Source organism: Acomys minous (genome assembly GCF_964271855.1).
Source record: "Acomys minous genome assembly, chromosome: 1".
Lineage (NCBI taxonomy): Eukaryota > Metazoa > Chordata > Mammalia > Rodentia > Muridae > Acomys > Acomys minous.
In genome coordinates this window covers 168,556,207-168,579,597 of record NC_140483.1, presented here as the reverse complement: position 1 = coordinate 168,579,597, position 23,391 = coordinate 168,556,207, and the positions used below count along the sequence as shown (strand labels likewise).

Here is a 23,391-nt window from a genome sequence, read left to right as displayed (position 1 = left end):
TCTGGCTACTATGAATAAGGCTGGTATGAACATGGTTGAACAAATGTTCTTTCTGTGTGCTGGAGCATCTTCTGGGTATATTCCAAGGAGTGGGTCTTGAGGAAGCCCTATTCCTAGTTTTCTGAGATATGACAAGAAAGATTTCCAAAGTGGCTGTACTAGTTTACATTCCCACCAGCAATGAAAGAGTGTTCCTCTCTCTCCACATCCTTGCCAGCATGTGGTGTCACTTGAATTTTTGACCTTAGCCATTCTGATGGGTGTAAGATGGAATCTCAGAGTTGTTTTGATTTGCATTTCCCTGATGACTAAGGAGGTTGAGCATTTCTTTAAGTGTTTCTGGGCCTTTTGATATTCCTCTGTTGAGAATTCTCTGCTTAGTTCTGAGTCCCATTTCTCAATTGGGTTATTTGGTTTGGGAGTGTTTAATTTCTTAAGTTCTTTATATATTTTGGATATTAGACCTTTGTCAGATGTAGGATTGGTAAAGATATTTTCCCTGTCTATAGGCTGTCACTTTGTTCTATTGATAGTGTCTCCTGCCTTATAGAAGCATCTCATCCTCATGAGGTCCCATTTATTAATTGTTGACCTTAAGGCCTGGGCTCTTGGAGTTATGTTCAGGAAGTTGTCTCTTGTGTCAATGTGTTCCTGGCTCTTCCCCACTTTTTCTAACTGATTTAGTGTCTCTGATTTTATGTTGATGTCCTTGATCCACTTGGATTTGAATTTTTGTGCATGGTGACAAGTATGGGTCCAATTACATTTTTTTTTACATGTAGACAACCAGTTAGACCATCACCATTGAATAGATTTGGCTTCTTTGTCAAAAATCAAGTGACCGTATGTGTATGGATTCATATCTGGGTCTTCAATTTGAGTCCACTGATCAACCATCCTATTGCTGTGCCAGAACCCTGCTGTTTTAATTACTGTTGCTTTATAGTAAGTACAGCTTGAGATCAGATATGGAGATTCCTCTGGAGGATCTTTTATTGTACATGACTATTTTAGTTATTCTTGGTTTTTTTTTTTTCTATATGAAGTTGAGAATTGAACTTTCAATGTCTTTTAAAAATTGTGTGGATATTTTGATAGGGATTGCATTGAATCTGTAAATTGCTTTTGGTAAGATGACCATTTTTTTTACTATGTTAATTCTCCCAATCCACTAGCAAGGAAGATCATTCCATCTTCTGATGTCATCTTCAATCTCTTTCTTCAGAGTTTTGAATTTTTTTTAAACAAGTCCTTCACTTGCTTGGTTATAATAACTCCTAAACATTTTATATTGCTTGCACTAATGTGAAGGGTGTAGTTTTCCTAATTTCTTCCTCTGCATGATTGTCCTTTGTATATAGGAAAGCTACTGACTTTTTTGAGTTATTTTGTATCCAGCCAATTTGCTGAAGGTGTTTATCAGCTGTAGTAGTTCCCTGGTGAAATTTTGGGGGTCACTTATGTACACTATCATATCATCTGCATATAGGAATAATTTGACTTCCTCCTTTCCCATTTGGATCCCCTTGATATCCTTTTGTTGTCTTATTGCTTTGGTTAGAACATCCAGCACTATATTGAAGAGATACAGAGAGAGTGGACAACCTTGCCTTGTTCCTGATTTTAGAGGAATTTCCTTGAGTATCTCACCATTTAATTTGATTTTGGCTATTGGCTTTCTGTATATAGCCTTAATTATGTTGAGGTATGTGCCTTGTATCCCTGATCTCTCCAAAACTTTAAACATGAATGGGTGTTGGATTTTATCAAATGCTTTCTCTGCATCAAAAGATATTATCATGTGGTTTTTTATTTTCAGTTTGTTTATATGGTGGATTACATTGATGGATTTCCATATATTAAACCATCCCTGCATGCCTGGAATGAAGCCTACCTGGTCTTGGTGAATGATATCTTTGATGTGTTCTTGTGTTTGTTTTGTAAGTATTTTATTGAGTATTTTTGCATCAATGTCCATAAGAGAAGTTGGTCTGAACTTCTCTTTCTTTGTTGGGTCTTTGTGAGGTTTAGGTATCAATGTGACTATGGCCTCATAGAATGAATTTGGTAATGTTCCACCCATTTCTATCTTTTGGAGTAGATTGAAGAGTATTAGTATTAGCACATCCTTGAAGATCTGTTAGAATTCTGCACTAAAACCATGTAGGCCTGGGCGCTTTTTTTTGGGGGGGGGGGGAGACTCAATGATTGCTTCTATTTCTATAGGGGAAATGGGACTATTTAACTTGTTTATCTGTTCTTCACTCAATTTTGGCAAGTGAAATTGATCAAGAAAATCATCCACTTCCTTTAGACTTTCACATTTTTTGGCATATATGCCTTTGAAGTAGGATCTTATGATTCTTTGTATTTCTTCAGTGTCTGTTGTTGTGTCTCCCTTTTCATTTCTGATTTTGTTTATTTTGATACTGTCTCTCTGCCTTTAATTAGTTTGGCTAATAGTTTGTCTATCTTGTTGATTTTCTCAAAGAACCAGCTCTTGGTTTTGTTGATTCTTTGGAATGTTTTCTTTGTTTCTAACTTATTAATTTCAGCCCTGATTTTTATTATTTCCAGACATCTACTCCTCTTGGGTGTTTCTGCTTCCTTTTTTTCTAGTGCTTTCAACTGTGTTGTTAAGTTGCTTATGTGAGATGTTTCCAATTTCTTTTTAAAGGCACTTAGTGCTATGAATTTTCCTCTTAGCTCTGCTTTCAATGTATCCCATAAATTGGGATATATTGTTCCTTCATTTTCGTTGAATTTCAGGAAATCCTTATTTTCTTTCTTTATTTCTTCCCTGACCTAGGTGCCATTAAGTAGAGAGTTGTTTAGTTTCCATGTAGGCTTTTTGTTATTTCTGTTGTTTTTGAAGTGCAGTCTAAAACCATGGTGATCTGATAGGATACAAGGTATTATTTCAATCTTTTTGTATCTGTTGAGGCTTGCTTTGTGACTTACTATGTGATCAATTTTGGAGAAGATTCCATGGGGTGCAGAGAAGAAAGTATATTCCTTTTTGTTTGGGTGAAAAGTTCTGTAGATATCTGTTAGATCCATTTGATTAATGGCATTGGTTAATGATGTTATTTCTCGGCTTAGTTTCTGTTTCAGTAACCTATCCTTCAGTGAGAGTAGGGTGTTGATGTCTCCCACTATTATTGTGTGGGGTCGATGTGTGGTTTAAGTTTCTTTAATAGATCTTTTACAAATGTGGGTGCCCATGTATTGGGAGCATAGATGTTCAGAATTGTGGTGTCACCTTGGTTGACTTTACCTTTGATAAGTATGACCTGTCCTTCCTCATCCCTTTTGATTAATTTTGGTTGAATGTCTATTTTGTTAGATATTAAAATGGCTATGCCTGCTTGCTTCTTGTGACCATTTACTTGGAATATTTTTTCCAGCCTTTTACCATAAGGTAATGTTTATCTTTATGGGTGAGATGTTTCTTGAATGCAGAAGAATGTTGAATCTTGTTTATGCATCCACTCAGTTAGTCTGTCTTTTTATTGGAGAATTGAGATCATTGATGTTGAGAGATATTAATGACCAGTAACTGTTAAGAGTCTCAATTTTGATGTTGGTTCCAGTAGAGTGTTTGTGTGGATGTGTTTTTGCGATGTTGTAGTTATCTATTTCCTGTATAGTTTTGGTTGTAGCTTGTCCCTTTGGGGTGGAGTTTTTCTTCTAGTACCTTCTGTAAAGCTGGGTTTGTGGATAGGTACTGTTTGAATTTGTTTTTGTCATGGAATATTTTGTTTTCTCTGTCAATGGTTATTGATAGTTTTGCTGGGTAAAGTATCTGGCCTGGCATCTGTGGTCTCTTAGGGTATGCAGGATCTCTGTCCAGGCCCTTCTGTCTTTTATGATCTCTGCTGAAATGTCGGGGGGTAATTCTGATAGTTTGCCATGAAATGTTATTTGGCCCTTTTCCCTTGCAGCTTTGAATATTTTTTCTTTGTTCTTTATATTTTGTGTTTTGATTATTATGTGACAGGAAGTTTTTCTTTTCTGGTCTATTCTACTTGGTGTTTTGTACGCTTCTTGTATGTTTATAGGCATCTCTTTCTTTAGATTGGGAAAGTTTTCTTCTATGATTTTGTTGAGAATATTTCCTGGGCCTTGGAGTCTGGCATCTTCTCTTTCCTCAATGCCTATTATCCTCAAATTTCTTCTTTTTATGGTGTCCTTGATTTCCTAGATGTTTTGTGTCAGAATTTTTCCAGATTTACCATTTTCCTCAATGGTTGTTCAAGACCTATGATCATATCTTCTAGACCTGAGATTCATTTTTTCATCTCTTGGATTCTGTTAGAAAGGCTCACCTCTGTGTTGCTCACCTTCCTCTCTGAGTTCTCATGTTCCCGTTTTCCTTCTGTTTGTGTGTTTATCATTGAACCCATTTTCATCTTCAGCTCTTGAACTGTTTTACTTATTTCTTTCATCCGACTGTTGTATATTCCTGAGTTTCTTCCATTGCCTCTTTATAGACCTTCAGATGTTGAACAGTTTTATTGATTTTCTTCATCTGGTTGTTTGTATTTTCCTGAAATTTTTCCAGTGCCTCTCTATAGGCCTCTTTTATGTCTTACATGTGTTTGACTGCATCTTCCGGCATTTGATTATGAATTTTATGTATTTCCTCCATTACCATCCTCATTACTATGGATTTGAGATCATTTTCTTGTATTTCCATTATGTTTGAGTTCTCTGGGTTGTTTTCTATGGAGATGCCATATTGTTTTGGGGTTCTTTGTGTATGATATTACACTGTCCTTTAGTCATTTTGCCATCTCTGTTTTTGGCAGGTAGCTTCTGGAGTTAGGTGGAGGGAGACTGAGGATAGATTCAACCATTTTGTCACAATTTCCCTAGGCCAGAAGCTCTGATGCTTCACTGGTCTGGATGGTAGGAGGCCAGCCTTGTAGTTTGCATCTCTCACAGCCAGTGTTCCCCAGCTCCACTGTACTTGTCTTGGGTGTCAGAATGTGCGCTGGGTCAGTCAAAAGTGTCCACAGCCTTCTGGTTCCACTTGTGGCACCAGAGCTCTCCAGATCTGAAGCAGGTTGTGTGGAGGGGGTCTGATGGCCACTCTGATCCCTGTCTCCCTAATAATTCCTTAGTCCTGAATCTCTGATGCTCCACTAGTCTGTGGTTCCTGATAACGTTTCAGGATGCAGACCATTTGTAGAGTCCAGGTTAGTGACAAGAGGCCCAAACCACAGACACACTGAGTCCAATTAGTGTCAATGAACCCAACCTACGCGTTGAGTCCAGTTTACTTCTCTGGACCCAAAAGGGTCTCAGGACCTAATCCATGCACTAGGCCAGTTAGTGCTGAGTCCATCCAGGGTTACAGGCCCAAACCACACATTGAGCTCACCGAGTTTAGCCAGAGTCTCAGGACCTGAACCTCACGCTGAGTCCAGCCACAGTCTCAGGGCCGGGACCATGCACCAAGCTCAGCTAGAGTCTCTGGGCCCAGACTGCCCACCAAGTCCAGCTAGGTTCTCTGGGCGTGAACCAATCACCAAGCTCAGCTAGAGTCTCTGGACCCAAACTGGCTGCTAAGTTCAGCTAGGTAGTTTGGGCCCAAATTGTCCCCCAAATTCAGCCATGTGCCCAAACTGTGCACCGAGCTTAGCTAGGGACTCTGGGCCCAAACTTTGGGCCTAGTCCAGCCAGAGTCTCAGGTCTGGGACTGCGTGCCAAGTACAGATAGTGTCTTAGGGACCAAACCACTCACTGAGTCCAGTTTGGGTCCTAGGACGTGAGCTGTACTCTGAGTTGAGCTTGGGTCACAGTGCCCAAGTTGTGTGCTGAGTTCAGCTAGGGTCGCGGGCACCAAATCTTGCACTGAGTCCCCTCTCCCACAGCAATTCCCACCGATCAAAACACCAGTCACCTCTGCCGGAGGGTTCCCAGCTGCAAACCTCAGCCGCCGCAACTGCTGGTCTGGTCCAAGAACATCTACACTTCTCCCATGTGCAGGGGTATGCAGGTTTTCTGTATTTTGGTCCTTTCAAACCGTGGAATACTCCCGCTGTAGTGGGGTGGGGAGCTTGGTGTTCCTCGTTCAGAATTTTGTGCAATTCCCTGAATCATTTATTGGAGCTTCTAAACACAGTCCACACTGCTTGCCACCATCTTGGATCTCCATAAGTCAGTCTTTTCTAAATCAGAAGTTGCCTAAATACACTGTGGCATTTAAATCTCAGCACGAAGGATATTATGCAGCAGAAGCCGAGATGGGTGTATTAGTATAGATATCTCTGGATAAATTTCTGCCTGCAACAATGTTCATTCTCTACTTAGTTCAAGACTATTGTATAATATGCGGCTTACATATAGTGACTAGATAGAGTGATAGAAAGAAAAAATACATTATTGAGTGATAACATATTAAAAGAATGAAAGGTTTATACCTAACATTTCTAAGAGCTTGAGCAAGCAATATATTCCATTAGACATGCTCTTAAAACTACACTCAAAACTACATAAAAGTATAAATAGATGCAGTCACATATATCTAGCTCTTATCTCTTATGTTCCATATTTCATTACTTTAATTTTGCATCATGAGAAAATTGTCTGTTTTTTATTCAGTGCTTTCACTGCTCTGTCTGCTGATATGATGCAAACTTTCTACTCAAATAGCAGTAAATCATGTTAATTCAGCCCTAGTCAAACATGCCGTGGTACAGAGGATCTCAGCAGAATAGGAAGGACCATGGTCCAAACAAAGTATTGAGTGGAAGGACTCATCCCATTGACATGATGCCCTTAGTGGTCAAGTACACTCAGAGATGATGACATGCTCACAGGTCAAGAAGGCGTTAGTATAATAATAATAATAATCTATTGATAGGAAAACAGGGTAAAATAGCTTCATGTATTTTGATTTTTAGTGCAGCATGTTCTTACAGATTCTGTGAGCACAACTCAATTAATTTCTAAAATTAGGTAGAAATGGACTGCCTGCCAAAGTGTAATGAGGTAAAATGTTTTGCACTGGAACTTAACCAGAGGCTATGGACTGATGAAATAAGAGCTTACTGTAATCAGTCTTATTTCCACCATATTCTGTTCTTGAAATGACACTTAATGAGATGGAAATGTCCTATCAATGCCCCTGCAACACATTACCATCTTCACCTTACTGTGGCTCTAAACTCAGCCTTGTAGGAGTGACTGTCTGTATATTACTGTTCAGGGTGTGCAGGTCTCCGTGGGCTTCTTTTCCTCCAATACTGCCTAAGTACCGAAATAATATATCACAGTTCCCTATATCTCCTCACATTTTTCTGGGTTCTCAAATTTTCATTATTCAAAAATTTTAAGAAAAAATATAAGAGAGAGAACAGGTTAGATTTTGCTTGTACAAATGTAAAACAAGATTTTATAAATCCTAAGTATCACAAAAATGTTCGATTGAAATCTAGGAGATACTAGCCTCTCTTAAACTACTATTATTTCTTGGATAAATTATGGCTTTTGTTCCTAGCCTGAAAAGTTAAAGGCTAAGAGCACCAGCTCAGATTGAATGCAATTCTGCTATTCAGCAACCTGTAATCACTTCATGGCTCTAACACAACTTTTTTTTCCTTAGTGGTGAATAAGTGGTTCTGTTTGAACAAATCCATTCCCATTTATATAGAGAAAGTTGCTATGTGACTCTTAATCTCCATCAAAATGTAATTGGGCACTGAAAGAAACAGATTGGTTATTGTTGACCGTGTGATAGGAGCTGCATAGAGCCAGGTGAGGACATGAGTCATTGATTTTAATCATGTTCAATACTCAGTATTCACATAAATGAAGGGCCACAGTAATTTAGACAATCCTAGATAACAGATGAGTCAAACTACTTTACAATGAAGTTGGTAATGCATATTTTCTTTAAAACATTTATCACAAATGTCCTTAATGTGTAATGTCTCATATATCAAATTAGAACTCTACGATGAGTATGTTTTTATGTATAGTGAGTTCTTCCTTTGTCATCAGCTTATATAAGCTTCCCTCTATGCATCTGTGTGTAAATGTCACTTCCTCAGAAAATGAGACTTGTCTCTTTTTTTCCAAGATTATATCCATCTCCTTTATATTATTCCCATAGAAATGTGTACTATTATTTATACCAGTTTTCAGCATCTTATGACTCCAATAAATCATAATACTTCTCCAACTAGCCTATAAATTATACAAGGTCACATGCCACTCTGCCCTAATCACCATTGCATCTCACCACATGTGCCATACTGTGGGTTCATCCTGAATGTTCATTAACAATCATTTTAATGAACAACTCTATGAAAGAGTGAATAGATGATTGAGTCTTAATTAATTCTCTATATATCACTCAGAATTTTTTATTGTCATTTCATGGAGAGCTGCAAACACTACAGACTTTGCTGTCAAGTGCCAACATCTTTGTCTTGGCAAATTGGTTATCTTTTACAACCTTTGTTCATCATAATGGCACATTTAGTAATATAATAATTAATAATCAAATTGAAGCATAGAAAATTGAAATAAACAACTGTAGTTATGTCATATGAAATAATATAATGTAATGTTAGGCAGTATTCAATAACAGAATTCAGAATGTCTATATTCAAGATAATATTTCACTTGCTCTCAAGTACTTCTTTTTAGCTATTCTGAGTTTTAATAGTATTTTTGTTTTGTTGAAATAAATTTAATATTTACTATAGTAAAAACTATATTTTCAAGCCATGCAGCTGGCTTGCAAATAGTAAGGCACATGTCTGCTGGAGCCACAGGAGCCCTTGAACATTTCAGACAAAGGCTCTTTGCATAAATGCATTTAGTCAAGATAATTCAAACTTTTATTTAATAGTTTTAATTTTTCAAGAACCAGAATTATGAGTATTGTATCTACCTCTCTTCACATTCCCATCTCTCCCTTTAATGCATCCTGTGCCTCACTCCCAAATCTACAATATCTTCTTTTATTTATATGTATATGCAAATGAATGTACAAACATGTGAATATAGCCTACCAGTATTTAGCTGTGCTCATATGTACATGTCTCTGGGGATAACAACTTAGAATTGGACAACCAATGTGGGGCTTGACCTTGGAGGAAACTTTCAACATCCATTGAGATCTTGTAGATTCATCTAGAAGTGGGACCAGGTGGAATTTCCCTTGTTCATCTTGGCATGTCATCTGTTGTCATTATTTCTGATATTTCCTCTTCTCAGATCCTGGAGGCACTACCTCACAACACTAATTCTAGACCTCTAAATCTTAGAATTTCCTACACCATTTTTCATGTTTTCCCAGTACCTTAGGTATAATGGTTGTGTTGTGCATGTATCAGTTGGGATTGGAGCTGGATTCCCCACAGTCATTTATTTTCTGAATTTTGACATGCTCTGCAATAATATTCACCTTCTGTGGAAAATGTATTTTATGAGGGTTGAGACCTTATCTATGGGTATGCAGACAGACAGATATTTAAAAAACAGAAATTACATGGGATAGAAACTGGCATTGTAAGTTCTCTTTCAGGGTCTATAATCTCTTCAACTATAAGTATTTGATTAGGTGTATAGTACCAGATATGAATTCCCTCCTGCTGCTCAGACATTAAGTGTAATTAGATATCTGTTTATTTTGGTAACATTAAAGTGGCACTGTTGTACTACTGTGATTATCTTATGGGCTCATTCACTATTGTGGTTTAAAAGCCATACAGCCTTCTTTCGTCGATTTCATAGAAACTTCCAGTACCATAAGGAAACTTCCAAGTCAGATCCAGATTGATCTATTCCTTCAAAGCCCACATCCAAGTATTTGGTGTCGTCAGGAAAAGAGGTTTGCCCTTCAAATTTTGAGAGATAATCAAGGGCAATGACAATGTCCTGTATTCATTTGGGAGTTGCTTGGACTCATTTGAACACCACGTGAAAGGAGGTTTCCTCTACCCGATTATTAGTGTTTTTGTTATACACCATAACAATTTGAGATACAAATAAAATACTATTCCTTTTGTATTTTTATATTTCTTGGTGTCATTTATATTTAAATAATGCTTATAAACACTAATGAGGCTTCTGTGTCACATTATCCCCTATACAGTTCGGTGAGGGAACAGCAAGTATATTCTTTACACTAACATAACATGTAAATGATAACATCTCTAGTCTCATTCCCACTGCCTCTTAGCCTTTTCTATTCAGAATTTAATCTGCTCCATAAGGTAATTCAATTCATCTACTGGCTTTGGCAGGTACCTCTAACATCTTTCTTTTCATTATGTAAAAGAAAAGAATCTGAATGCTGAGTTGCATTTTGGCAGATTTGATTTACTCTAATCTACATCACACCCTGCTTTCTTTCCTTTTGTTGTCTCCATTATAATAAAGATATATCAGTTTGTTTTCCATGACACAGCCCACTTAGAAGTGTCCGCCTAAGTAACAGATAGCTCTTCTTTACTAACTACATAGAAAAGCACGAAAACAAGTACACATTTGGATGACCATTTATCCAGTAGAAATATAAAAATGTGGAATAAATGCAAAAAGTGCCACACATAATTAGCTATTAGAGAATTGTATATCAAATCCACAAAAACTGTGGACTATAAGAGTTATCTGTGAAAATGTGAATAAACTAGAATTCTCATGTATCATTAATCACAATATAAATGGTTCCCCCCACATTGTAAAGCACACTGGCATTTTCTGAAAATGTTAATTACAGGGTTATCACTGGACATGGAAAGCTTATGTTTAGGTGTATGTTCTTGAGAAATGAAAATACATACCACAAATACATGTCCACTCATGCTTCATTTATTTCGGGGTCTGAGGAAAAACACTCCCCCCCCCCTTTTTTTTTCTGATTTCTAGAAGCTGCCTTCTGTCTTCAGCTCATGATTTCTCTTCATCTAAAAGCCACCCAACCATGACCTGTAGTTCTTTCATAGTTATGTCACAAAGAATCTTTCTCATTCCTTCTCTTTCTCATTTAGAAATAGCCTAATACATTTGAGAATAATTGGGTAATTGAGAATAATTGCCAGCCACTCACGTACATCTGGTTAACAATATTAACTTTCACAACCTTAATTTTCTTTTGCCACATAGCATAAGGAATTCTGTGTGTCCTGGGGAAGGTAGCACTGTGTCTCACCCTTACCCTCCTGAGGAGGTCACATAGCCTGGCAGCCAGTTCAAACTTCCTCTCTCCTTATAAGATAATGTCCTGCTGCTGTGGAATTCCTCCTTATGCAAATGAGAAATCCTCAGCACCCCAGCCTTGGCCAGTGATGTACACTCACACCAGCAAAGGTTGAAATAGCCTTTGTCCCCACACCCCAATAAATGAGCTGTTTCACTGAAAGTGTTTCTCAAAAAGTCTGTTTCTTACTGCCAACTGAGATCCTGCATTTCACTCAGGCCCGACTAAGCATCCCTCCTTCTTGTCCAGCTTGGTGAAAAAGGAGCCTGGCTACCCTGAGGGGGAAGCAGACACAGAGCAGTGCTGACTATGGTAGTAAAGCTCCTTTATAAAACAAAAGGGAGAAGCTGTGAGACTTTAATGGCCCAGGGCTATGGAGAAAGTTTCAAGAAGCCTCAACCCTAGAAACTTCTAACATGAAGACAGAGGGAGTTGGATATCTTCGCCCACCCACCCAAGCGGACAACAACAACAACAACAACAAAAAAAACAACTACCCCACCATCATGTATTTATTACCCTGACAGTTATCAGGGTCACTCCTTGTTTGACATTACAAGTGAACCCTCCCCACCCCACCCTCAACCCTCCTAAACACACATACACAGCCTACAGCCCTTGAAAATGCAGATTGAGCATCTTCCAACATCACTGTCCTGGCCACTGTTCATCTGTCCTTAAGTCAAATCTGGCAGATGATGGTTACCATCAAGACAAATGTGACTTTATTGAATCTTTAGAAAGATCTTGACTTGCTTCTCACTGTTGTGATTCATAATTGGCAAAACTAGATTAGACTATTGCTCCTTGTTCCCCCCTTAGCATCTTGCACAGCTCCTTCAAAATCCATGAAATATACTATTTTGGGAGGAGGCTTTCCAGTCAGCTCCAGCTCGTTTCCTGAGTTCTGTGCCTGAAGTGTTTGATAATTCTGGAAAGGGCTTAACTTCATCGTATGAGAGGAATACAGAGAGAATAGTAGTTCCCTAGATTGTTTGGGGACTGTCTTGGACTCCCCTGACCAACAAATCAAAAGGAATTTCCCAGATATGTTAGTGGGTTTTTCGTTAGATAGTGTGTATCTCTTAGAGAGAATGTTAGCAGTACAAGTTTTATAATTTCATTCCAGCTATACACATACATTCATGTATAATTTTAGGTGAACATAAAATAAAATGATTTCTTATGGCTTTTTTCAAACATCCTCAGTATTATTTTACCCTCTGCTCTCTTCCTTATTGAGTTCCTCTCTCACTCCAATTAAGGCAATCGCCTCCTCTTCTTCCCATAGCTGTTTTCATGACATGCATACTGTTAGTCTCTTTCTCTGGCACAGTCCCATTTCCTTTCCCTGTTTTTTTAATGGTACTCCACATTATATATTCACTCCTGAAGATTTTCAGCTAGGAGCTACAGATGAGATTACTTAAAACATGTGTCTTTCTGAATCTATGTTTCCTAATTTGCTAGTTACATCCATATTTCTGCAAAATACATTTTTCATTTTTCTTTACCACTGAACAGTATTTCACTGTGTATGTGAACCACATGTTTCATTATCAATTTATTTGCTTAAGGACATTTAGGTTATTTTTATTTCTTACATGTTTTGAATAGAACAGCAATGAAAATGGCTGAGGAAAAAATATCAAGGAGTAGTATGTTTGTACCACCGTACATTTCCACCAATAGTGAATGAGTGTTTCCCTTTCCAACATCCTTGCCAACATTTTCAGTTGTTAATTTTCTTTTTTCCTTCCTTCCTTTCTTCCTTCCTTCCTTTCTTAGTTCCTTCCTCCCTCCTTTCCTACCTCCTTTCCTTCTTCTCTTCCTCCCTTCCTTCTTTTCCTTCCTCACATCCTTCTCTCCCTCTTTTCTAATATCTTGTTTGGGATTACAGTTTTAGAGAATAAGGTACTATCATTGAATGGGTACATTGCAGCAAGTGACAGATACTAAAGCAAGAGTAGGAAGCTGAGAGATCACATTTTCATACATGAAAACACGAGAGAGAGAGAGAGAGAGAGAGAGAGAGAGAGAGAGAGAGAGAGAGAGAGCGAGCAAACCCTCAAAATTTGTTGAGGCTACCTTATCTCAGACCTGCCTCCAGTGATGAACCGCTATAAGCAAGACCTTCTCTCCTAAAACTTACAGTTGTCAGTTGTTTTCTTGATTTTAGCCATTCTGATTGGCATATGATATTTTTAAAAAATCTCAGTGCTGTTGTAATATGTACATTCCTGCTTGCTGAGAATGATGAATACTTTTGGATAATTTTACTAGCCATTTTTATTTATTCCTTTGGTAACTCTGTTAACACTGCAATTTGTTTTTTAATTAGGTCACTTGTTATTTTTATTCTTTGAGTTTTGAGTTTTATATATTCTGGATATTTAATGTTCTGCCAGATGTCTAGCTAGCAAGGATTCTTCACACTCTGTAGGATTCCCCTTTATTTGATTAATTGTTCTCTTACTTGAATAGACGTTTTTTAGTTTCATGAGGTCCTATTTGTCAGCATTCGGCCTTACTCAATTTATGAGTGAATTGCGTCTTAGTCAAAAAGTTACTTCCTACACCAGTATTCTGAAAGTTTTCCTTTAGGCCATCTTCTGGCAATGCCAAAGTTTCAGGATTCACATTAGGTCAATGATCCATTGCAGTGAGTTTTTCTTCAAGCTGATTGATATGGGCCAAGTCGTGTTTCCCCAAAACCATTTCTTGAAGATGCTGTCTCTTTTCCATTGTAAATATCCAGTGACTGTCATTATGTGTGCTCATGTTTGCGTCTTCTACTATTTTATTCCATTGTTGTACATATCTCCATATGTGCCAGTACCGCAGTGTTTTTTATTATTAAAACTATAGCCATGATTTACAATTGAGGTTGGTAGCCCAACACCCCCAGACTTGTTCATTTTTTTTTTCAGAATTGTATTCTCTATTTGAAGTTTTGTGCTTACACATATATCTTAAGAATTAAAAATTTTTTTTCTATGAGCAAAGGATTGTACTGTATTCCCAAATGGTTTTAGTACAATAGCCATTTTTAATATATTTATTCTTGTAATTCATGAGCATGTGGAGGATCTTTTTATCTTCTACTGTCTTATTCAGTCTCTTAAAAGCACTTTAACAATCTTGTTGTAGAGGATTTTCACCTTGTTGGGTTAGTTTATTCCTATATTTTTGAGACTATTATGAACACAGATGCTTGCTGTTGGTATATAGAAAGTTTTTATTTTTTTAAGGTCGATATTGTATCCTACCTCTCTTTGGAAGTTGTTGATCATTTCTAGTTTTCTAGTGATATTTTTGGCATCTCTAAAATATAATATAATTTCATCTGGAAATAAGGATAATTTAACTTCTTTGATTCTATTACCTTTGACTCTATTGCTCTAGCTAATGTGTCATACAGTGTATTGAAGAGGAGTGTGGATACTGGACAGCCTTGTCTCATTCTCATTATGATTTTAATGAGATTGCTACAAGTTTTTCTCTATGATGATGTTGGCTATGGGTATTTCATACATATAGTCTTTATTATATTAACTGTCCTATTTTCTCTAGAACTTTTTTCATGATGGCATCTCAATATTTTGATATTAGAATCTTTTCTTTTAAATAAAACAGCTGTACTTTTTTACATTATGTAACATATTAAATTATATATTTTAAAACTTGATATAGGTAAGAAAAACTTAAACTACCTAAATATTTACCTATTTGCAAATTAAGATCATCAGCAAAACCTAACATATATTATTAATACTAATTTTGAATTTTGATGAATTCATGTTTATATAACATTGTTTGAGCACTTACTGTCTGTTAGTCAAAATCTACCATAATTTACTGTTTAAAAGGACTGGAAAATCTTTATAAAGTACCTTCTTAAAATATACAAAACCCCACAAAATTAAAACCTTTAAAGAAAATCTAGAGGAAAGCCTTCAAGACATAGGCATACCCAAGACTTTCTGATATGACTTTCTTTCCTTAGGAAATGAGGATAATAATTGGAAAATAGGACCTTGTTAACTTAAAAAGTTTCTGTATGGCAGAGAAACATTGACCAGAATGGAGAGGCAGCCTAAAGATTGAGGGAAAATATTTTCTACCTATATAACTAACATAAGATTATATCTAGAAAATAAAATATGTTTTAAGTTGCTAATGATAAGATATGATATTGATTTACATTTAGAATTTTAGATGAACCAACATAGGAACGATGTTTTCTCCAATACTGCCAAACACAAATAGCCAAAACACTATGAATTTATCTAATTTCTGATTGTTTCATGGCTCTTTTTGTTGTAGTTTACTGTATATATGTATAATAATATAAATGTATATGTAAATATAATACAATAAAATATTAAAGCCTACAAAAATAAAAAATAAATCAAACAAACTAATCTACAGGCTAGAGAAATAGCCACAGTCCTCAGGAAGTGAAAAGTTTACTTCAAGTAGCTATCAGAGAAATGAAAATTAAAACTATATACCATTTACAGGTACATAATGGAGTACATTTTTTTCTGTTAAAAATTATGAAATTTACAGATAAATGTTTAAAGTTTTTAAAAAATTATCATGTGTAATGTAATCCATATAAAAAAGAAAATAATAGTATATGTTCCCTTATTTGTGGATGTCAACTTTCAAGCCTTAAACATAAAATCCCTATAACAACAGAGATTTGATATCAAGTAAGGAACCATGGGAGAGGATCTCTCAAATAACGGGACATAGAATATATAGAGACACAGTGAAATGATTACTGCAAAAGGCAATGGGAGGGCCAGGGTCAAAATATGGGGAGAAAAAATTCACTAAAGGCCATTTGAAAAACCATATAGAAAATTACTGCTGTGGATACTACATATATATGTATGTGTATAATACATATAAACATATATTTTTATATTTGTGTATGCATATATGTGTATCTGTGTTTAATAAATAAATACAAATGGATTATCTGAATAACAGGTAAAATATGACCCAGAAATGACCACATAAAGCCCTGAGTTACAGCTTGTTAAATTAATAACCAAAGGGGACTCAAAGAAATCCCTATATATTTAAGGTATAGATAACTCATAGCCTTCTTTAACTGTCTCAACTTTATTGCCTCTTCAAATCTCCTAACATATTGGTCTTATTACCCTTTTGCTTGTCTATTATCTTACTATAAATATAATTCAGTAATTTTATTTGGATGTAATAAGATACCAACATTCTCTCTTACATAGAATCTCAAGTGATAGATATTGATTTAAATTTAGAAGTTTAGACACACCAAGATAAGAAAGATGTTCTCTTTAAGGATGCCAAATACAAAGAGCCAAAACACTATGAATGTAACATTTATATAATTCCTGATTGTTTCGTGGTTCTTCTTACTGTAGGTGGTTTGTTGTAAATATGTGTAATAAAGTGTAATAATATATGTAAAAGAGAGAAAATTAAAATTGAAATAAAAAAAAACTAATGCAATCAGAGATAACCCCTGCTCCTGCTTTAAAGTGCCCCATGAAGCTCTGCTGCACTATTGTTACATGTGTATAGAGGGCCTAGGTCCATCCATTCATGCTCTCTGGTTGGCAATCTATGACCTACTGAGGGCCCAGATTAATTAGTTCTGTAGGTTTTTGTTTTTGGTGTGTGTGTGTGTGTGTGTGTGTGTGTGTGTATGGTGTCCTTGACCCCCTTGGCTCCTTCAACCCTTCCTTCCCCTTCTACAGAATTGCACAAGCTATGATTGGCTATGTGTCTCTGCATCAGTTTCTATAAGCTGTTATTGCAATTTGATATGCCAAGGCTGGTGGATACCCATTGGACAGCCCTTTTCTGAGGAGAAGGGGAGGAAGGGTATGTGGAGAGGGAGGTGAGATGAGAAAGAGGGCGTAGGAAGCGAGGAGAGAGGGGAAACCGTGATGGGGATGTAAAGTAAATATATAACGTAATCAATTTTAGAAAAGAAATATTAGTCACAAAAGTTAAGTAAAACCACATTCCATTATATGTCCATTATAAGGACAGTCATGAAAACAATGATTGAGCACAGGTGATGATGAGAATGAGCAGAAGCAAAATACATGTATGTCCCTGTAACGAGAGTGGGGATGGAAGCAGGTATGCGCTGCTCTGATAGTCGAGATGAGCTATTCCAAATGCTAAAAGACCAAGGGGAAATATTCAGTAACTAGAATCTTTCACTATCTTATAGTTGGCTTTTCCACTTCTGAGTTCATGAATAATTGTATTAAGTGCATAGAAAAGTTGAAAGTCTTGAGGCAATGCTGAAATTTCACAATTGTTGTAATGATCACTTAGAAATATGATAAGTATATTCTTATTCTACAACGTTGAAAATTTTCTTATAAATGGGAATACACAAACAATAGACTGGTTACCAGTAAGTGACAAAAGACAAATTCAAGGACTAATCATGATGAAGACAGGAGTCAATATCAATGAATGGTTCCTTGATGGGATGCATGTGAAGTTCATACTAATTAGTTTATGAAGCAGACTGAGGCTTCAGTTTGTTTGTGCCAGAAAGACTACCTACTGTCAGGCAATCAAGCACTACCCACTTTAATTGCCATTTACTCCAAGAAGCACAATCTATTGATTCTAGCATACACTTTTGTCACAGCAGTATCATTATTTGACTTTGTTTTAACAGCTTCAAAAGGTTAGAAACAGAAACCACTGTGCAAGAAGCCATTAAAAAGCTGAGTTGTTAGCACTCTGTGCCCAAGGAATTGTCATTGTGTAGAGAATTAGATTCAGAGCTGTGAAAATATTATTTGTGTACTCAGTATAACTAGTGTTTTCTTATAACACATATTATTCAATAATTACAAAGAAGAGGCAAAAGAGGAAGATAAATATAATCATAATCATCTGCCTTTTATAAGTAACCAGATGCTTAGAGATATAAATTTCCAAAAACTCCATGGAAATGTTAAAAGTCATCTATCTGACTCCAAAGCATATTCTAAACATTTTGCATTAGATTTTTATGCTAAACATTCCACAGTGTGGCAGAAGTCTTGACATTTTTAGTAATGTTGAAGGTGGTACATAGTGGATTTACATGAGCATAGTAACAAATTTATCTGCTAAACTATAAAACACCAATTTTAATCACGTTCATTTATTCATATTATTAACTATTAAAATAACGGCTATATTTTCTTCTGTATGCATTGGAATAGTAGAATTCCTCTAAGAAATTTTAAGTTTTCCAAAAAATGTAGCTTCCAAGACTCTTCTGTTCCAAGAATGCATAGGTTAGCTTTTGTGCTTCATGGCATGTAAACACACACACACACACACACACACACACACACACACACACACACACACCTGCACATATGCATGCATACTTAGTAGGGTTAAGTGGCTGACCAGCTACCAGAGCTGCAGAAAATCTTCTCTTAACCTATTTACATCTCAAGTATTAGGGAAGACTTGAGAAAAAATGGGAGACTAATTATTTTTCCTCATTCAGAGCTTTTCTACTTGTAATGCTTTCATGTTTTAAATCTGAGTTAGCTTTCATTCACAGAATAAGTAAATAAATGAACTTATTTAATGATTTCAGAAGAACACAGACCTAGTATAATGTCCTAATATTTGCAGGTGAAGAAATGAAGAATCAAAGAAGTAAAGGACCTATCTCAAAATCACGTAAATAGTAAGTAATATCTTTAGATAAAGTTAAATCATTCTCCTATTGAATTCCTCTCTTTGTAAAATTATAATTCTCATTTCAGTTAAGATAATTAAAAATATCCATTCCCATTATCTATTATATTGGTGTAGCAGCACTACATTTGAACAAGTTGTATTGTTTCTTGCTATTTTCCACTGAATCAAATATCTCTTAGAAGGAATGCATGGATGATGAGATAGTATATCAAAAGCAAGTCATTAACATGATGAGAACTTTCTGTCCAGGAACTTAAGGAGATTACTCTTATTTAAACCTCATAATAAACCAAGGCTCTTAGATGGTTGGTGGTTTGTAGAAGTACTTAATGTCAGAGCTACATAATAGCTCTTTATCTCTAAGGCTTCAAAGATGTCAGTGTGTGTCATTGTCTCATTTTGTAACTTTGAAGCAATGACAAAAATGGTAATCATTGAAATTGGCTAGCCTATTGCATTATAACACTCTCCTGTAGCACATGTATCAAGGTGCTGAACTAGAGAATGAGAGCTCAACATGAGTTGACACTGTACAACCTCTAAGACTTCTGTGTTCTTGTTTTGCTCCCAAAATAGCAACTGTATAAAACCTTGTTGCCATAAAAATACTAGATATAATGATGTCTTTAAAATGGAAAAGGAAATGCTGGGAACATATGTACATAAGTGCACCACAAGCAGAGACTCAGAGGTTATCAAATTAAGTGGAAGGAACATTTCTAAAAGTAGGCCTTTAATTTACCCTATATACAACAACAGAATTTGTTTAAAGAAGCAATTGAGATTTTGAACTGCATGAGAATATATATATATATATATATATATATATATATATATATATATATATATATATATGTATGTATAGTTAGATAAAAATCAATTTATTTTGAGAGAAAGACAAAGAATCATAGAAGTGAAAATAAATTGAGATGGAGACTAGACTAAATGAAAGATGTGGTGAGAAAGAGTGGTGTGTTTTATCAAAATAGTTGTCCTGAAGTTTATGCAGAAAAATGTTGAAGGTGCATTATATTTTTCTGGTTAGTAAATAATCAGTGCTGTGCCTTGCTGTAAAAGTGCTGTGTTTACTAAATGGTGAGCATCAGTTCTTAAGACAAAGTAGTTTGAGGTGTGAAAGTAACGTTTTCAACATTGGTTTGCTAAGCATAACAGGGCATCCAACTCCCAAGAAATTACATTTGCTCAGATTTCTTTTTGTTTTCTTTAAAATTTATTATTATTTATGTCTGTTAGTGTATTTAAGATAGAGAGTTGGCCATAAGAGTGTGGAAGTACCCACAGAAGCTAGAGTACGGTGTTTTAGATCTCCTGGAGCTGAAATTGTGAGCTACATTATATAGGTCATAGGTACCAGACTCACATCTTCTGGAACATTAGTAAGTGTTCTTAACTACTGAACATTCTTTTCAGCCTTGCTCAGTTCTCTAGTAAGTTAGAGATCAAGTACCATTCTTTCCAGTTGCCCTTCATATATATCTGTTGTATTAATAAATGACAGCTTTCTGGTTTACCCTTGTACCTTGAAATATGACACATGTGATAAAAATAATACATTTTATTCCCTGGAATATTATCTCTTTCTAACGAAGTTTTTAGAAAAGGATACCCTTGGATTTGGGAGTTCTCTGTTTACCTGAAATGTGTACTTCTGAAGAGGCAACAGCAAGGAGCATTTGCTTAATATGTACCCTAGGGCCAAACCAAAATAGTATGAATCTGTTAATATAATGTACTTGGCTGGGTTAACAAAAAACAGCACCCACAAAAAATTGTTATCAAGTAAAACTTATTTAGCAACCAAAACAAAAAACCAACTGCTTTGTTGTAACATGCAGTAAAGATCTTATTGATTAGTTCCTGTACTGGCTAGTTTTATGTCAACTTGACACAAGCTAGTTATTGAAGAGGGCAGAGCCTCCATAAGATCAGGCTGGAAACAAGTCTGTAGGGCATCTTATTAATTAGGGATTGATGGGAGAGAGCCCAGCCTGCTGTGGGTGGGACCATCCTTGCTCAGTTGGTTCTGGGTCCTATAAGAAAGCAGGTTGAGCAAGCCATAGGGAGCAAGCTGGTTACCAGCAATATTCTATGGCCTCTGCATCAGCTTCTACATCCAGTTTGCTAAACTGCTTGTGTTTCTGATCTTTTTTCCTTTAATGGTAAACTGTTACATAGAAGCTAATCTGAATAAACCCTTTTCTCCCAAGTTGCATTAGTAATAGTGTTTCTTCACAGTAATAGTAACCCTAGCTAAGACAGCCTCTAACCAAATGCTCAATACAACAGAACTTGGTCTCCAATGGAAAGTCTCTTTTTAATTCCTCAACACCACTTTTATTGTTTAGTACGTACCATAGGCCTTTTATTCATTAATACTCCCAATGTCCTGAGGTTCCCTAATAGTGATATTTAAAGGAATGAGTGAAATTTTGAACAAGACCCACCCCACTTTATGATTCAGTTGAATCTACATCTGTGAATTAGCTTTTACATCATATTATTTTATTTAGTTTTTGAAATAGGCTCAAGTATAGTTCAAGTTGGTCTTACATTGCTCCGTAGACAAGACTGGCTTTCATAATTCCTGATCATCTTCCTACCTGAGAGCAAGTGTTAGAGCCTTGAAACACCAGACTTAGCCCCTTTTTACCTTTTTACTATGTCATATATACCTCCTCAGTTCATCCTGTAAATTCTTAAAAGTTATTTATTATATATAATTTTACATTATATATATTAAAGATGTACATCCTATATCAAATCTCAAATTTTCTCCTACTCAACAAGGACAAAGTTCTCTCTAAAGCAATGCACTGCCATCAGAGATATTACTGATGCATATTAACAGTTCTTCTCTTTAAGAAAGGACCACTTTGATCTAGGGGGTATTCAAGCAAATTCTATATATAAATCTGACATTTTATTTATTCATGACTATAATGAAAGGATGAGATCAAGGTGGAAAAAGAAGAGAGCACTACAACTTTATCTATGGCTGTAATAAAAGTCAAATAGGCCAATCATGTGAAAGTTTGATGTGAATACTCCATACTATTGTACTTGCCTATCACCTTCCATAGATATTGGTGGATTATGTTAGTTTGTTATTGAAAGGTTTTCTTTTTGTTTCATTCATTTTTTGTAAAAGTACTGTCAGTAAAAAGGTTATAATAAAATAGATAAATATCTAACATTAAATTTCAGTCAGATGTCTCAAAAATAATTCCCCCACATGCATAAATGTCGCTTGTTTCACAAAGAGTGAGTTTTTACAGGAACTCAGGCAAAGCACAAACTCCTGGTATATTTCCTTTCTTGGCTTTGGCGTACATAGAAAGACCTACCGGTGTTCCACTACACTCTTCTGTTTATATATTGTTCATCAGCTCCTCAATTCAAAATGGAATGAGGTTCCTGTGATAAAAGATAAAAACTAATCTTGCCTTTTTAATATCTGATATGAAAAATGAGATAAAATATTTATAGCTTTCTCAGCAAAGATAAGTAATGCATTTTTCAGTGTTACATGGTTTACAACGACTAGGATGTTGAAAATGTATTTTAAGATGAAAGCTATCTTTATAATGTTGAAGACATTTTGACTCATTGGCCCAGAGCATGGATTCTGGAAAAAACAACATAGGTGGATATGTGGCTCTGGTACTTGGCTTTGATGGACCTTGAACAGCTTTCCAAATATTTCTGTCCCTTAGTCCTGTCTATACTATATATTGTAAAACTGGAAGACAGTGACTCAACACTCTGCTGAAGTTCAGTATTTGCTCATGCTGTGTCTGTATGCCAGGTTACTTGGCAAGGTACATCTGAAGATTCAAAGTCTCCTCACTCTTATCTCTTCATTTCACACCTAGAAAACTGCGTCTCTGTGTCTGTAGTGAAGTGCTTGATTCCTGCTGTCCTGTTCTCCAGCTTCAACTGTAGCTCACAATGTAGCCCTCGTACAGCTCCCAAATTGAACATTAGATTCATTTACCATTTCTCTGGAGTGGCATTATTTTCTTCTTTCAGATTTAGCTCTGAACAGTGCCTTTCCTTTCGTTATTTGCTGACTTTTCCTCATATGATAAAGAATGCCTGCACTTCTCTTTCTTCATTCTCTTGGCTTTTAGCCTCCAAGATTTCTATATTAGGAGTACTCTTCTTGGATGTTAGAGCACCCATTCTTGCTGATCTGTTCTTTTCTATGTTATGCTCTTAATTGGATGTGAACTCAGGCCAATGCCACCTAAGCAAAATTTGATATCTGGTTCCATAGCCCATGAAAACCTCCCGCATGTGATCTGCCATATGTTTCCCATACTGTGATTATTTGCAAAAAAAAAAAAAAAAAAAAAAAAGAAAGAAAGAAGAAAGAAAAAAAAAGAAAACTTTTGTTTTTCAAGACTTCTTTTACT

General features: G+C 36.0%; 1 protein-coding gene across 14 annotated transcripts in view; it reads left to right on the top strand.

Moving 5' to 3' along the window:
- PTPRD (protein tyrosine phosphatase receptor type D) overlaps positions 1-23,391 on the top strand; it is a 2,167,047-nt gene that overhangs the window by 245,988 nt on the left and 1,897,668 nt on the right. For all 14 annotated transcript variants that reach the window (XM_084785035.1, XM_084785038.1, XM_084785037.1 and 11 more), the window contains exon 2: positions 18,887-18,941. The gene's annotated coding sequence lies outside the window, so the exon portion shown is untranslated. The remainder of the gene's footprint in view (positions 1-18,886; positions 18,942-23,391) is intronic.